At 39.5% G+C, this 16,307-nt stretch overlaps 1 non-coding gene across 1 annotated transcript; it reads right to left on the bottom strand.

Moving 5' to 3' along the window:
- Nucleotides 1-9,794: 9,794 nt before the first annotated feature.
- LOC145979702 (U5 spliceosomal RNA) lies at nt 9,795-9,914 on the bottom strand. The gene has a single exon (XR_014440801.1). It is a non-coding gene; the product is annotated as a U5 spliceosomal RNA (small nuclear RNA).
- Nucleotides 9,915-16,307: the final 6,393 nt, after the last annotated feature.

The following is a 16,307-nucleotide window of genomic DNA, read 5'->3' as shown; positions in this document are numbered from 1 at the left end:
GTGCTATAGGAGTTGTAAATCAAGAGAATCACGAAGCGTGGTTCTTCAACATGAAAGGTATATATATATATTTTTTAAATGTCGTTGCCGATACAAACCCAACCAAACACATAGCCTCAGCGTCTGAGGAAAGAAGTTGAAAGCGAAACCTCTTGTGATCTGACAATCGGGTGGACTTTTTAACCTCTTGCGGTCGGTCGTTTTTCTTCTCCGCGGAGGGCGTTCATCCAACCCTCTCGGCGCTGGCGTCTTCCTGTGTGGTCCTGCCTCGTTGAATGGCCGAGTGATGGTTGAAATTACCAAGCTACCGGGTTTGAATAACCGCCGTCCATTTTGGAGGTCTCGCCCATTCTCGCACGCACTTTAAAAGGATAATGCCTGGGAAGAGGGGAGGGGCAAAAGGCATAAAGAACAGAGGATTGTGAATCCGTTACATTCATGGAGCGTGAGGTGTGTCCCAACTATACAAAATCAATATAACACAAATAGCAACCAAGTGACGAGAGAAGCACAGGTAATGTACAGAAAGAAATTTGGTTTATTACTTACTACATTTAGATATGGTTCGAAATATAGAAACGACTACAACAGTAGTCTTGGTGTAAGGGGTGGCATAATAAGAAGTGCATTATAGTACCATACCATGAAGCACTGGCGTACACAGGATCGTTTTTCGAAAAGGAGTTGAAATTGTAAAGGTGCATTGTATCAGGCACGTATCTAGAAATATGTTTCGGGGGGTTCCCAACCAAGTGTCTCAGGAATAATAATAATAATGTTTGAATAAAAATAATTACCGTATATTAAATAAAATTCATACTAATCACAATACATAAATTAATATTATACAGCGTGGTTACAAATTATTGGACGATTTCATAAGGCTATATTTTTACTAATACTGAAGAAGACACGATGAACTGGAATGGGGGACTGAAGATCAACAAATAATGGAAGAAGGTGTTAGAAAGAGTGGAAAGGACAAGAGAGAAAGAGGAGAGAAGAAGGAAGAAGAATAAAGGAAAAATAGCATGAGATAAAAGAGTCCAACCACATTCCAGATGGAAGAAAATGTTCAGCCTTTCAGGTGAAAGTTCACCTGCTAGAATGTTCCAGAACAACTTTCTAATAGTCTGGAGGGGAGTAATGTTTGTGTATATTTATCGTCCTGTTTTGTACCTTGTTACATTTGTACTTGGTGCAGAGTCTGAGGGAGACCTTGCTAGATGGTTGAAACGTTACGTTTAGTTTATGTTTTATAATAAAATAAATTTCTGCCTTGGCATGCGGATGTCCGGAAGTACATAAATCGACACCTGCCAGGATTGGTCGTGCAACAGCGGCAGACGACACATTCTGCATATGGCCACCACGTTCACCGGACCTCACAGTGTGTGATTTCTTCCAAAGACAATGTTTACATCCATCCACTTCCAGCTACACTGCCAGAATTGAGAAGGCGCATTAACAGAGCCATCGAGAACGCACACCAGACATGCTTCACAGGGTTTGGCAAGAATGGGATCACCGCCTGGACGTCTGCCGTATTGCACGTGGGGCTCACATCGAGCGCATCTAAAGTCAGTAAAAAAAACTTCAAACTTCCCTCTTTCAAATGACACTAAGATAATGTATTTATCTTCAGTATTAGTGAAAATATAGCCTTATGAAATCGTCCAATACTTTGTAACCACGCTGTATTATTATTACACTAATAGGTAAAAAGACTGTATAAGAATAGAGATATAACAGCGCATATTCATTACGTAGCTTACCTGTAGTTAAGATCGGAATAATTTACATAAAAGCAAGTGACCTGGCAATGAAATTAATGTCAAATAGATTAATAATTGAATATTTATCGAATAACTAAAACGATGTTACATGTAGTTGGAGAAAAGTAAGTTTCTGATTGAAATTTTTTGCATATTATTTTGAGTAGTAGTGTACATAAATCTTCTTTGTAATGTCATTCAAAGCCGTATGATCCCAATATAAATCCTTGGTTTCCTATAAGTTCAGAGGAAATTATACAACAAATGCTAAACGAGTATATTTTCATTATTTAATTTTCGTACCTAATAAATCTTTCGTGTGGGGGTGGGGGTGTCCGGACCCCCGAAATACGTCCTTGGTGTCCTTCAAAGCCGTATGATCCCAATATAATCCTTGTCTTACAATAAGTTCGGAGGAAATTATATCACAACGGCTAAACGAATATTTTTTTCATTATTTAATTTTAGTACTTGATATATCTTTTGGGGGGATCCGGATCCCCCTAAATACGTCCTTGCATAGTATATAGCTGTTCTCTAAGGGGTTGGTGTACACAATAAGATATTTCGTATATTACATCTTTCCACTCTCAAAAATAACAATCGGGGGCTATTTTATGGGGGTTACATTTACCATTCTGGTTTTTCCCAAATTCTTCACTGCTTTTATTTGAATTTTTTTCTCAAAATTTCAGTGGAGGGCTGTAGCCCTATCAGCCCCTCTGCGTTCGCCAGTGTCATGAAGGAATATTATGGCAGTGAATTATCCAGAATTTTATGTTTGGGGGTGTAAGTATGATTTAAAGGGGTTCAAGGATAAATTTGGTGCCCAATAGAATATAGAATGGGCTTGTCTGTAAAATTTTAGGTGGCAGTTCGGAAATGTAAGGGGTGTGGGGGGTGTACATCACTGCATGAAGGTGTAGGGTTGCCCACTTTCTCTTAGTCATGGAGGTGACGATATCAGTACCACACTCCGGTAACAGTGACGGCGCTGGAGGGGGGGCAGAGAGCGAACGACCAGACGACTTCTACTCAGTGGCGTGCCGAAGGGGGGGGGTTGGTGGCGATCATAACCCCTCCCTTTGGTCCAGTATTCCTAAAAAAAAGAACGTCTAAGATAGGAAAAGATGGCAAAATGAGGGCTGACTACCAGAAAATGTGTGCATAACCCCTCCCTTTCGAAAATCCTGGGCACGCCACTGCTTCTACTGACCCCCATAACAAACAAGTAAAATCTGGTAAATAAATGCCCCTTTAGTAGCTTAAATATGCATCTTTTCTATGCTATTTGTTTCCCCAAAATATTTTGTCCTCTGAATCTCCGTTAATTGTGTTCTGACGCCGATATTATCTTGGAAGCCCCCACAGACGTTTAATTTGGGAACATTGTCGAAAGAATTCTCACCTCAAATTACCCAGCTGTGAATCAAACCTGGGTGTCCCGCTTGACAGTCCTGACTCTTCACTGACGTCCTTTGAACTTTTCTTGGAGACTAATGAGGCTGCGTCCAACTATTGAAAAATAGGAAAAATTAAACAGAATTATTATATCGTCCTAATTTCTTCAGAATAATGAAGTTACAAGGGGACTTCGACCCTCGCAAGTAAGCTCCTCCGAAGTGCCTATGTCAGTCATTCTCAATCAGACATTGCAAGTTAAGCATGGTTTTTATACTGTCTGTAATTGTTATTAGTTACTTCAACATATGTTAATAACTTGACACGATTACGTTTAATATGTTATACTTTCTCTTGGAATACATAACATTGTCTCTTTCTTGTAGCCCCAAATATGCAATAAAAAATAATGTCATATTACCGTGACTAATTACTAATTATGGAAGCGTTTCGGTTGTAGATCGCCCACCCAAGTTGATAAATTTTCTTAATTTTGTAGAGCAAGAGAAAAGGAGAGATAGAGAGGGAGAGAGAATACAAAAGAGAAATAATTGTAGAGAATTGGACAGAGAAAAGGGAAGAGAGAGAAAGGAAAAAGAAAGAAACAATGTGGTACAGAGATAGAAGAAGAAGGACTGCGATAGAGAAACTAGGAAAAAAATAAATGGATAGCGCAAAAGAGAAAAAGGGGATAGGGAAAGAAAGAAGAAATGGGTAGGGAACAAAATAAGAAAGAAAGGTATAGAAAAAGGAGGACGAAAGGAAGTAAGGGATAGAGGAACGGAGGGAGGAAGCGAAAGCAGATTGAAATGCAGGAAAAGTAGAATAAGGAGTAGAGAAATAGATGTAGAAAGGGAGAGATAAAAGAGAGCACAAGAAAGAGAGATCTCAGTAGTCATGACTAGGGAACGGAACTTTATGTGCTAAAAAACTCAGAAATATTTATTTTTTATGTGTCATAAATGTTGAAAATATGTGATAAAAACAGGAAAATATGTGATAAAAATGAAAAACATTTGGTAACAAAAACAAAATATTACATGCATTTTAAACACCTAAAATCAGTTTCTAAATGCTTACCTCTTAGCGAGCTATTTTTTGGAAGAGTTGCAGTGAATCACCATAGTTTTCTCCAAATTCTCCATTGTAAATCTGTGGCGATTATCTCTAAACAGCATCTCATATTGTGAGAAAGATCGCTCCACGTCACAAGAAACAATTCTTGCATATTTGAAGCAGGAAATGTCACTAACGCTGAAGTTTTCCAAAGCTTCTTCTTCCTCTACTTCACCTTCCAAAACACGTGCAATTTGGCACAAAGTTTGAAAACCTTGGTTTTTTCCAAAAAATTCTGTACATTGACATTAGCACTTGTGCGTTAGATCCAGTGAGTTCTTTCAGTTTCGTTTCTACTATACGGACTTCACCCACGGAAGCTGCAAAAGTGTTCGCGCACGATTCAAGCTTTCGTATGGAAGTAGAGAGAAAGGATAGGTTTGTTGAGATGTATGTCAATTCGACTTTTAAGGAGGGATCCTTCAACAGTTCTTGCAGAATTTCTATAGACGATGCGTCTTCTTTGTCGAGATCGTTTACAACAGATACAAAATTTTCAAAGTTCTGGGCATAATATACAGCTGCATCCAACCAAGTGCCCCACCGCGTAACTACAGGTGTAGGGGGAAGGGGAACCTCAGGACATTTTTGTTTAAAAATGTCTATTCTTCTAGGCGACTTGATAAAAACTTTCTTCCCATTTGAAACCAGTTTATCGACGTTGGGATGAAGAGCTCTTATCTTTTCACATATTCTATGCAACGCATGAGCCACACATGTAACGTGCACCATTTTGGGGTAGCTAACGGCAAGGCCTACTGCAGCTTTTTTCATGTAAGCTGCAGCATCTGTCACTAGGAGAAGAACATTGTCAAATTTTATGCCTTCCGGCCACAATAGTTGCATTGCTTCGTTAAAAAGCCTTGCTATCGTTACATGTGTAGCCCCAGCTAGCTCTCTACACACTAGCAAATAATTTATCGTTGAGACATTTACGTCATTATGTAGCACTCCCACAATCACATTTCCCACTTTTCTACCGGTGGAGTCTGTAGTTTCGTCAATACATACCCAAATATTTTGATTCGCACATTGTGAGCGAATATGTTGTAAGGTTTGCTCGTAACACCTGTGCAGATACGTTTTTCGCAACGTTGATTCGTCAGGCGGTTCGAAGTTCGTATATTTCGAGAGAAAGTTTCGTAAATCAGGGTTCTTTAATTTGAACAGTGGAATATCTGCGGACACAAAAGCTCTGCACAAGTCCATCGAAAACGCGGACAATTTCGACGGTTCCCCAGAAGTAGATGGAGTTTGTTGCCCGATAAGTGCCTTTCTGCCGCTCAAACGTGAAGAAGCAACAACATGCTTGTTGCTACCTAAATGCTGCGTAATTTGCGAACGTTGGTCAGCTGCGATAGATTTACCACACGGTTGGCAAAATAACACTTTGCCATCAGTTGAAAACACATCCTTATATTCTTTACAGAACTGTTGCAAACGAGATGAAACACTTGCCTTAACTTTTGGCATATCGCACGAGAAAACACCTACTGCTGCACAAGCACCGAATCAGAACATGACAAAAGCAGAAACACTCTCGAAGCTCTGCATTACGTTGTGCGTTTGCCTCATCTGGGTAATATTTTCCCCCAGTAGGATCGTAGACGAGGCGCCAAAAGTCTGCCAGCGAGCTTGTTCAAAGACAAAACAAACCTAGCACTCTCGATATGAAAGAGGTGCGGAGAATAAACATTTTTCCTTGGAGCATTTCGAGGTAGCTGAAGTCAATGAGCGATTTTATGTATGTAAAATAAAAATTCGCAAAATATGTATTTACATACGGAAAACTGGAAAATATGTGTTTTTATGTAAAATAAAATTTGCTGAGTTGACATATAAGGCTATGATCAGAATTTTGGCAAAAACGAGGGTCTCTATCTTATCGCAGAAAAAACATTTATTTGCCTAAACTTCCGTTCCCTAGTCATGACACCTGAAAAAAATCCTCCACTCTTGAGCCCATCCATGGGCATATCCAAATGGTACTATCTCCTCTGGAAAATTAGTGGTGATAATTTTTATCCTGTTCATTGCGCTTCTTTACGTGGAAAATAAAATTAAAGTTACACCCTGTTCAGGAAATTGAAAATAATATTGTTTGTCCCCCTGCAAACAAAGATTTGATTGCTTGCATGAAAAAAGTCTGACTATTCCCATGAACCCACTGTTCGGTTGCACCACAAGCTGTTCCTGCATATGAATAAAGTGGAGTCTGTCGACAGCGTGTTTGCCAAATTACATTTATTTTTATAATTGAGCCGTTTGTTAGTGTTAAGGCACTAGAGAAGGAGTAAGGAAAAGGATGTGGTGAAATAGACACGGCTAAAGAGGAAGAGAAGACGAAAGAGAGAGAGAGAGAGGGGTGACGAAGACAGGTGAGAGTAATAGACAAGAAAGAAATATGAGTACGAAGGGACGGAAGAGAAATATCGGGACATAGAAGAAGAAAGGAGAGGAGAGGGGGAATAGTCAGAAATAGATTGGGTAAACGATGCACTGCAATAGGGATGGCCATTGGCCAAACGGATCCGGATCCGAAAGTTCCGGATCTGAATCCGGATCCGAAAGTTCCAGATCGGGATCTGTCCGAAAATTCCGAATCTGGATCCGGATCCGAAAGTTTCGTATCTCAATCCCATTATAATATTACCACACCTTGAAAGGTATTATGATCTTCGATTACAAAGAAATTTTTCATTAGTTAGTCCTACAAGCTTTTTTTCAAGTGTTGTTCCTAAAATACTTTGCAACTCATCGGCTAACACACTCGTGCACAAAACTAATCTTACTTGTTTAACATAAAATGTCAGAGGTGATTTTGTAAATGTCATTGGAAAGAATATGTATTCATTCGAATGTATTGGAAATGGAAACACACATAAATGGGAGACATTCCATTCCAGGATGAAACCTTTAACACATTTAACAAGATAGAAATGTTATACAAAAGTTATACAATTGTTCTACAGTTACAGTTTTAAAAATTAAAATAAAACGTTATAATATATGCAGTGTTATATAATTACAAAGGAGGTTATCTAAGTGTCCCCCTCCGATTTCCATGAAACTTGGCATGTGTATAGAGGGGCCCAAAGGAAGAACGTGTTTTTTTGATTCGGCTAAAAACTGTTCTAGGGGGCAACCCCCTCAAATGTCAAGATGAGGATAAATTGAAGTGGGGATCTGACCCCTGTGTCCCCCTCCGATTCCATGAAACTTGGCAGGTGTATAGAGGGGCCCAAAGGAAGAAATACGTGTTTTTTTTGTTTCAGCTAAAAAAAACTGGTTTAGGAGGCAAAACCCCCCTCAAATGTCAAGATGAGGATAAATTGAAGTGGGGATCTGACCCCTGTGTCCCCCTCCGATTCCATTAAACCTTGGCAGGCGTATAGAGGTGCCCAAAGGAAGAATACGTTTTTTTTGTTTCTTTGGCCATCCCTACACTGCAATAGGTATAGAGAGAAAGAGAGGTTTGTAGATACGGAAAAAGAGAGACAGAAAAATTGAATGAAAAAGACACGGTAAAAAGGGGGATAAGAGATATTTGGACAAGAAAAAAGAGAGAAAGTGGGAAGGCAGAGAGAAAAGAGAAATAAGACAGAAAGAAAGAAATGGAAAAAAGAGAGAGGGGGGAATGAAGGAATAACAGAAAGTAAGATAGACTCAGTAGTACAAACAACGAGAGGAAAGGGACGACAATAGAGTTAAAAAAGAAAGAAATAGAGTTAGAGAAGGAGGCAAAACGAAACCGAGGAAAGGATTTATTTGGTTTATTTTACTTCGCTTTTTTGCCACTTTTGGCTAATAGCGAATACGAGTGACGATATGACGAAATTGATGAAGGGACATGCACAGGTCGGGATTCGAAATCGGGACCTCTGTGCTAACCACTGCGCCACGGAAGAAAGAAAGAATGGAGACACAGCATAGGCGTGCACAGACCCTCTGATTAAGGGAAACGAAGGCCCTGATGAAAGTTCGGGGAAAGAAAAACCTTCATTCCGTCCATAGAGTGTGTCCGGCCAAACTGAAAATCACTGTCTTAGAATAATTCCAATTTACCTGGCACCAATGTTCTCTGCCCCACATTTTAATCCCCTCTGGTTCAGAGATTAATTTACATATGCACATTGTTTAGGTTTCTTAATTATCCTTCTTTTTTTAAGTTTTTGAAGTTCACTTCATGCACAGACAGGTTAATCGGAACTGGACCTACAGTTTAAAATGGGATCTGAAGCCCTTGATTAGAAGGTGACGACCTACCTACCATTACGCCATCGGACAGGCAAACATGGTTTCGTACAGCAGATTGATAACAACTAGAACACATAATTTATTCATTTCCAGTGTATGGACAATTTATTCTGCAGACACAGAGGGTAACACAACACAACTAACGAATAGGAGTGTTAATAACAAGAAATTTGCTAGAGAACGAAGTGCGATAGTTCAATTACGTAGAGAATAAATAAACCCCCTCCCCTCCCTAGTTCTTTAATGGCATGATAATGTTTAATAACAGCGATAAGATTCCTCTACACTAAATTTCTAATTGGGAGTATTCGGGGGGGGGGTGGCAACTGCTCCCTCTTGCCCTCCTGTGCGCACGCCTATGTCATCGAGTTTGCTGTCCTACGAGTCGTGCGGCTTGTTAGTGCTGCGGGTAACCCTGCCGGTTTCACGACGCCTTAAAGATTGAAGAAGAACCTTCATCAGGCATCAGGGGTGAGCCCCCCCCCCCGGCACTGCCGTCAGTCCCCTTATATTAAACTATTTTATATAATTTGCCATAAAGAGTTAAAATGTAAGCAGCAAATATTACTTTGCTCACAACTTGGCGAAGGATAAATTCACAGAACATGAACAGCAGCTATTACATTTGTTCATCTTGTTTATGAGCTGAAGTGTAGAGGCAAGTATTTAGAAGATTCTCTTTTAGAAATTCCTTTCATGGGGAAGCTTCTTTATCTGACCTTCTCTGTCCCTGTTGCTACCTCCCGTTTAGACAGAAATCTGTGACTTTGATACCGTCATCCGTGTCAAAGGTCAACAACTACAAAGTATTGGGAACGAAAGGAAGTTTTATTGTGTCGACAGGGGGTATAGGTACTATGATTGAATATTGTGCATTCTTTTCTTTTATGATGTAAATATCTATATCAAAAGCAGTATGAAGTGTGTAGAAGGATTGATGTCAGTAGCAGTCAATTTAACACTTCAAGAGATGTTTTAAAAGCGACAGGAAAAAAAACTAGTATTTGTATGATATTTCATATTAAGTTAATGACCCCCCTCCCCCCACACACACACATAATTTACCTTTATTTAATACTGTAAAACTTCGAAAAATGGACTTGGTTTACAAAGCCCCCTTGGAGATGAATTCTAGCTACGGGCCCGACCTTCATACTCACAAACTCCGCCGGTGAGCACTGAGCAGTATAGTGGGAAGGGAATTGGAAACAAAACTTCTACAATTTCCTTTTGAATTAAATTATGTGGCCCAACGTTAGCCGAGCCATACGAAAAATAAGTTATAAACTCATCTTTTGCTTCCCTCAACGGAAATCTTTAGTAAAAGACGAAAGATTTATGCGAATTGAAGGGAAACCAGAGTTATAGTTGTGCACTGTTCAACTTTCTTTAAAGAAAAAACTATTTAGTATGACTATAAGAATTTTTAAAAAAGAAGCGCTGACTATAGAATGAATACAAAGTGTCTTCAAACTATGTAATTTTTCAGTACAAAGTAAATTATCGTTTTTTTTATGTAACAACTTCACTTGCTTAATTTTGTGTTAAGAAAATTTATAGTAAAAGTACATATCTTGTTTGTTCACTGCCACCTAGTGACAAGTTTTTCAACTTCAATTTTTCGTGTTCTATCGTATTATATTTTGTAATGTTTACCAAATAAATTTTAATCATTCAGACTGATTAATTCAGGATCAGTATGTGAGTATATTACGTAATTTTGGAATTTCGAATTCTCTGGATTGTATTCAGTGGCGTAGCGAGGTTTCTTGTACCCCCGCAGGTAAAATGTACGAGACCCCTAGTGAAAATGTAATTGTCGACTGTCGAGGATACTGTCGTCATAACGTACACAATCAATGATGAAGCCAAAGGAGAGGACGCCGTACAATAACTAGCCATTGGCTCATTTAGCGTGGGGGACACAGGGATACAAGCCCACAAATGTCATGACAATTATGAAAAGGTATAACATTGTCCCAAACAACAAAAGTTTGATATGATCCATATTTTTGTGTGACGTCATCAGTAGAAAATGTGTCACTAATATATTTATTTTGTGAAAGAAAGCGTAACCTCCTTGTTATTCTATGTAATATTGCACCTTATTAGTAATGTATATCTTTTGTTTAATGTTTATTGTATTTTATGCTACATTATGGGTAATTTAATGTATCTTCATGTTTGCGAGAGTTCACTATACGAATTTGTATTTCTAAACATGTATAGATGTCAGTTTTGTTGTAGTATCCTTTTGTAGATAGTGAGTGATTCATCTGTACTTTAATCTGTGTTCTCAAAAATAGTATAAAAGCGAGGATATCGCGTAAGAATCATCACACTTTCGCCACGGATCGTCGAAGCTTTTAAACTTAAAAAGAACTCCTCGGTGTTGTGCATACATCTTGGTATGGTAGTTCGGGGCGCAAGCTAGGCCTATGTGAACATAGGTACGCCGATAGCCATGCATTGATGATATGCACAATACTGCAACCATTCTACGTTAAATAATAAAGCTAGCCTAAGGAGTAATTTGGAAATAAAAGGCTAAAGAGCAAATATTGGCTCAGTTATCATTGCATATCTCTTGGTGTGGTAGTTCGGGGCGCAAGCTAGGTCTATGTGATCATAGGCTTGCCGATAGCCACGCGTTGAGTTTATGCGTTTTAGTTGACTCAATTCATCGACAAAGCGAAATCCTCGCCTTCGTCTCAAGTATATTTGCACTATAATTGCAATAAATAAAGAATAAAACCTTTTCACCGCTGAGTATTATTAAGTTAATATTAATAGTATAATAATACGACGCGTGAAGTAAAGGTGCCTAGAACGTCTCAAGTTCGAGTACCATAAAAAGGAATCCTTCAACATTATTTTCCAGACTGTCATAGAAAACAAACAAAAAGTTTATTAAATAGACTAATCGGTGCTGGGTCTATTTGAAACTGAAATGTGCCGCCAATCCGAGATATCTTGATTACAGTTCAATAATGTCAATTAATGAATAGCTTGAATACACAACAGCAGACAGGCACGTAGCCAGAGGGAAGGCTCGATGAGCCTTGATGAAAGTTCAGTCGCGAAAGAAAATCCTCATTCCATCTCACTGTTTTATTGTATTCATGGGTACGAAACAGGGGCGTATACAGATTGTGTCCATATCCACCGAAAATCCCCTTAGTGTAAATTTAGGCATAATATATTATATACGAATGTATATATTAAATACAGCAACATAGAAGCAGCATAACTGACGAATAAAACATAAAATAGTGAGAGTGTTAATAACAAGAAGCGGGGTAGTTCATCTACATAGGAAATAATGCACCCTTTCCCTGTATTTACTTGGAACTTTCATCGGCTAGAAAATACTTAATTTTCTTTAAGAGTATAATATCGTTTAATAACAGCGAGAAGATTCCTCTACACTAAATTTCTACGTTGATTAAATTGGGACCCGAACCACTATGTGCCTCCACCGGGTATCGAATCTGGGACCCCTTAATTACAAGGCGACGATGCTACAACTGCGCCATCAAGGAAGCCCTAAATTTCTACGTGAAAGTATAATAACATAGGGGCTGGACGTTCGGAAAGGGGGCAAGGATGGTCACACCTCCCACCTGGCAAATGATTGTCAACCTAAAAGTATATATTTCACACATATAATTTGATTTCATTCAGAGTAATTTACATTAATTGTTATAATGGTAATCCGGGAACGTGATAATTTCAAATTCAAGTAGTGTTTTTTGAGGGGGCACCGGGGGTATTTTGCCTCGCTTACCCTCCTGGAAAAATACATTGTTTACCCCTTTCTGGAAAACAATCGGCGGACGTCCATGATTAATGGCGGCAATGCCCCTTCTTGCTCCCCCGTGCGCACGCCTATGATGACGCAGGGACAGACGTTTTCAGAAAATCACGATCATATTAACGATAGAGAAGAAGCAGGGCGTGTATGAAACCACAAAACGTCTCAACGAATAAATATTTCAAAAAGATTAAAAAACGCAAAGTTAGACAAAGAATTGTGGCTCAAACAACAGAATGCTCGTCTCGCCTGCATCCACAGAAGCAGTTAGATAAAAGGAAAAAAGTGTTACGTAATTTATAATTGCGTCATCAGTGTCCTGTGCTAACCAAGCACGAAGAAAGTGTTCATGTCTCTTCAGGATGCCGCCTTCTGCATGTTCTGACGTGATCCGCCACTTGACTGCCTACACAGAGGTAGGTCCACGAGAATAGCCAGAATCCGCTGGGGTCATGACGTCCATCAATAAGAATGTAGGCCTCCTTGGCTTATCGGTTAACACAGACTGAGGAGAAGTTCGGGATTCTCGGTTCGAATCTGCTCTTCCAGACACCAAAAAGAATTCCTCTTCTGGGACGGAAAGGAAAATGAATATTTGGTTGCGGAAATATTTTTTTAATTTCACTTTCAAGTATCGTTCTTGGAATTTGAAAATCACACAACCATTGATACTTACTAATCTCTTTCTAGGTTTTGCGCCAATTTCCAATATGCTGTGTTAGAGTTTCGACTCGCAAGAAAAGCACATATTATCCGTATTAAAAAAACTGAATATTCCTTTCATTTCCTGCCATTGGCGCTGATTAGAGGGGGCGTGGTTTGGGGACAGTCCCCCCACCTTTTACCACTTTTGCCCCCACACTATGGTAAATCTTATCTAACAAAGAAAAATAAACTGTCCTTGCCCACCTGTTTTGGCACCTACCCCCCTCCTAGTTTTGGAACCCAATCCCCTCCACTACTTCCTTCAGTACTCTCATAATCCCTTACCAACTACAGGGTGTACCAAAAGTTCCATTACCCCCCCCCCTTTGAATTGTAGACAAACCTGCAAAATGTTATTTTAACAGCATGCGTATGATGACAGGATGGTATACCATTAAATCAGACCAATGACCACTATTTACTCCAGAGGATCTGTGTTCACACCGCCATTTTATGGCACAGTATTATTTGCCTCCAGTCGCGATGTGAAATCCTCCGTAACATAAGATATCAGATCTGGATTTCGGGGCGGAAATTTTAAGAGAATTCCTCAATGATGTGTTCAGATACAAACGGATTGGACGAGGATCGCCAAATTTACCAGCACCTTTAAAATGGCCACCCCAAAGTTAAAAATCTGACATCTTGTGATAATGCGCTATGGGGGCACATCAAACAGAAAGTCACCCATAATCGTTATCGGACATCTGAGAAACTTCAAGAAGCTGTTCACAGTGTGTTTGCTTCCTTCACGCCAGCCAAGTCACGGAGGATTTCACATCGCACCTGGAGACGAATAATACTGTGCCATGAAAATGGCGGTGTGCACACAGAGTAAATGGTGGCCATTAGTCTGATTTAATGGTATACCATCCTCTCATCATAAGCATGCTGTTAAAATAACATTTAGCAGGTTTGTCTACAATTCAAAGAAGGGGTAATGGGACTTTTGGTACACCCTGTATGTGGCATCCCCAAAACTCGAAGGTTTACAACAGCATGTGTCATTGGTTTAGGCATGATCAATTCAGCCTTGACTATCCTTGCATATTTCATTTAGGTCAATCTTCCCCTTTGTACTGCTCTTATTAACGATCTCATACAGTCAGATTCCTCCCCCCACCTCAAAAAATAATATAGTAATCTTTTCTCTCTGATGGTCCCCGAAGTCTACTCGATTTTATTATTCTTGTAATATCATGAAATGAAAATATTCAACCTTTTCTCCACCCACCTTTTCCATCTCTTTAAGGTCCAAAAACTCACCGCGCTACGACGTCAGGGTGGGTGCCGGCTTCGAATCCCGGCCTGGAGAGAGGTGTTCTTCGTGAGTTTCCTTTCATAAATTTCATAATATCCTCTTTTTCTCGTACTAATCTTTATATTGTGGTTGTCAGCCTGTAAATGTTTTTCTTATTGGGATTATTAGTATTGTTGCTTTGCTTTGAATAACCGAAAAAAATTTGCACAGACAAGCCTAAAGGACCAATTGAAGGGTTTGGGTGTTAAACATGGTAAGTGACATTTTGGTCATTTTTAAGTTGCAAAGTAAAATGTGATATTCTTCCATTTTCGAGTGAAATTGGAATGTCATACAATTTGCATTGGACTCAGTGAAGCCTTCTGAAATTGGTAAACACAACACGAAAACAATTTATCTAGAGTATAGTTTCTAATAACCTTTTTTCTTAATGAAAAAAGTGCTAGGGATGATGATGGATCGGATATGCTTTTTGCATATTTCCAAGTGCAATATCGATTAGATTTGCGTCGATTGTTTTCCCTGTAAAATTATACATTATTGTTATTATTAGTGGTGGTAGTAGTCACAGTTCTGTGTGCTGTGTAATCGTCTACCTATTCAGGGAGGTAAACATGTCTGGATCATCATCCACTTCCCACATAAATTCTTAAGTTATTAAGAAGCATTTAGAAAAAAAGGATGGTCTTAACATTGAACGACCTTCACCAAAGGTCCTCCTTGAAGAAGTGCGTGGTTTTGGCGCCCTACATTTGAAGGGCGGTGGCCCCCCTTTGTCCGAATTGATTCCAACCTACATTACCTCAACGCAGACAACGTGAAGTGGAAAAAAACGTAAGCAATTTTCGAAAGAAAAAAAAGTATTGTGTAGGTATGTTTGTAGGAGGTAAGCGAGATGTGCTCGTCATGCGAAGGTTTCGCTACGCGCGATCTAGCATTACGTAATTGCCAACGGTTAATTTTTCAAATAATAACGCAGGTATTGTATCTATGTGCATTAAGATTAGATAACTGATATATTTTCTAAGCATGTTTCTGATTGGTGGAAATTTGTTTATCTTTTACATTTTCACCAATTCTGGCTTTCGTTTGTTATGCTACACTGTGGCCTAAGCTAGAGTTCCCGCTATTTGTTCAAAACAGTTGCCCTTCCCCCTTAGCTCTCCAAGGATCTAGAGACTGTTTGTGCTTGTGTGTTAATAGGTGGCCCTGAAGTCAATTTTTCTGCCAACGCATAATGACGTCACCATTTGTGCGCGCGTATTTTGTCCTTCAGGATTTTTCGACATTACATGCCCTTCTCTTCAAGATTTTCTTTTCTATTTCTAATTATTTCAGTTCCCGCGTAGCAGAAATGGTCTTTGATGCGAGACGTCCCGGGTTCGATCCCCGGTAGGGTGTTTTCTCAGCATCACGAGGACAGTCGGGGCGCTACTTGCAAGCATTGATAGCAGACTCATGTACACGGGCGTCCGGAAGGGGGGCAAGGGGGGCCGTAGCCCCCCTGGAAAATGAAAGTCAATCAAAAATTATATATTTTTCACATATAATTTCATTTCAGCCACAATAATATGTGTTAATTATTGCATGAATTTGATAAATTCAAATTTAAGCAATGTTTGTTGAGGGAACAACACTATTATTGAGGAAAATGTGCCTTGTTTGCCCCCCTGGAAAAAAATGCCTTCGTTGCCCCTCCCTGGAAAAAATCCTGCGGACGTTCATGCTCATGTATCGAAAGCCAGACAACAGCGACGATGGGACGGATGTGCTAACGACGCGTCACCCAACTAAGTGTAATTGTTTCAAGAAATGCTATAGATAGAACGGTGACGTTTCACAGATTCTGACAGCGTACTGAATTGCAGCCTACTATTTCTCGTAATGTCTTTGTTGACATGTATGTTGATGCGAAACGTGAATCTGTGTCAAATGACCGATCTTCGATGATTGCATTGAAGATGTTCATTGTTGCTTT

Source organism: Lepisma saccharinum, chromosome 1 (genome assembly GCF_977018435.1).
Source record: "Lepisma saccharinum chromosome 1, izLepSacc3.1, whole genome shotgun sequence".
In the NCBI taxonomy this organism is placed as follows: domain Eukaryota; kingdom Metazoa; phylum Arthropoda; class Insecta; order Zygentoma; family Lepismatidae; genus Lepisma; species Lepisma saccharinum.
Note: the sequence above shows the minus strand (reverse complement) of the source record. Positions and strands in the feature narration are given on the sequence as shown.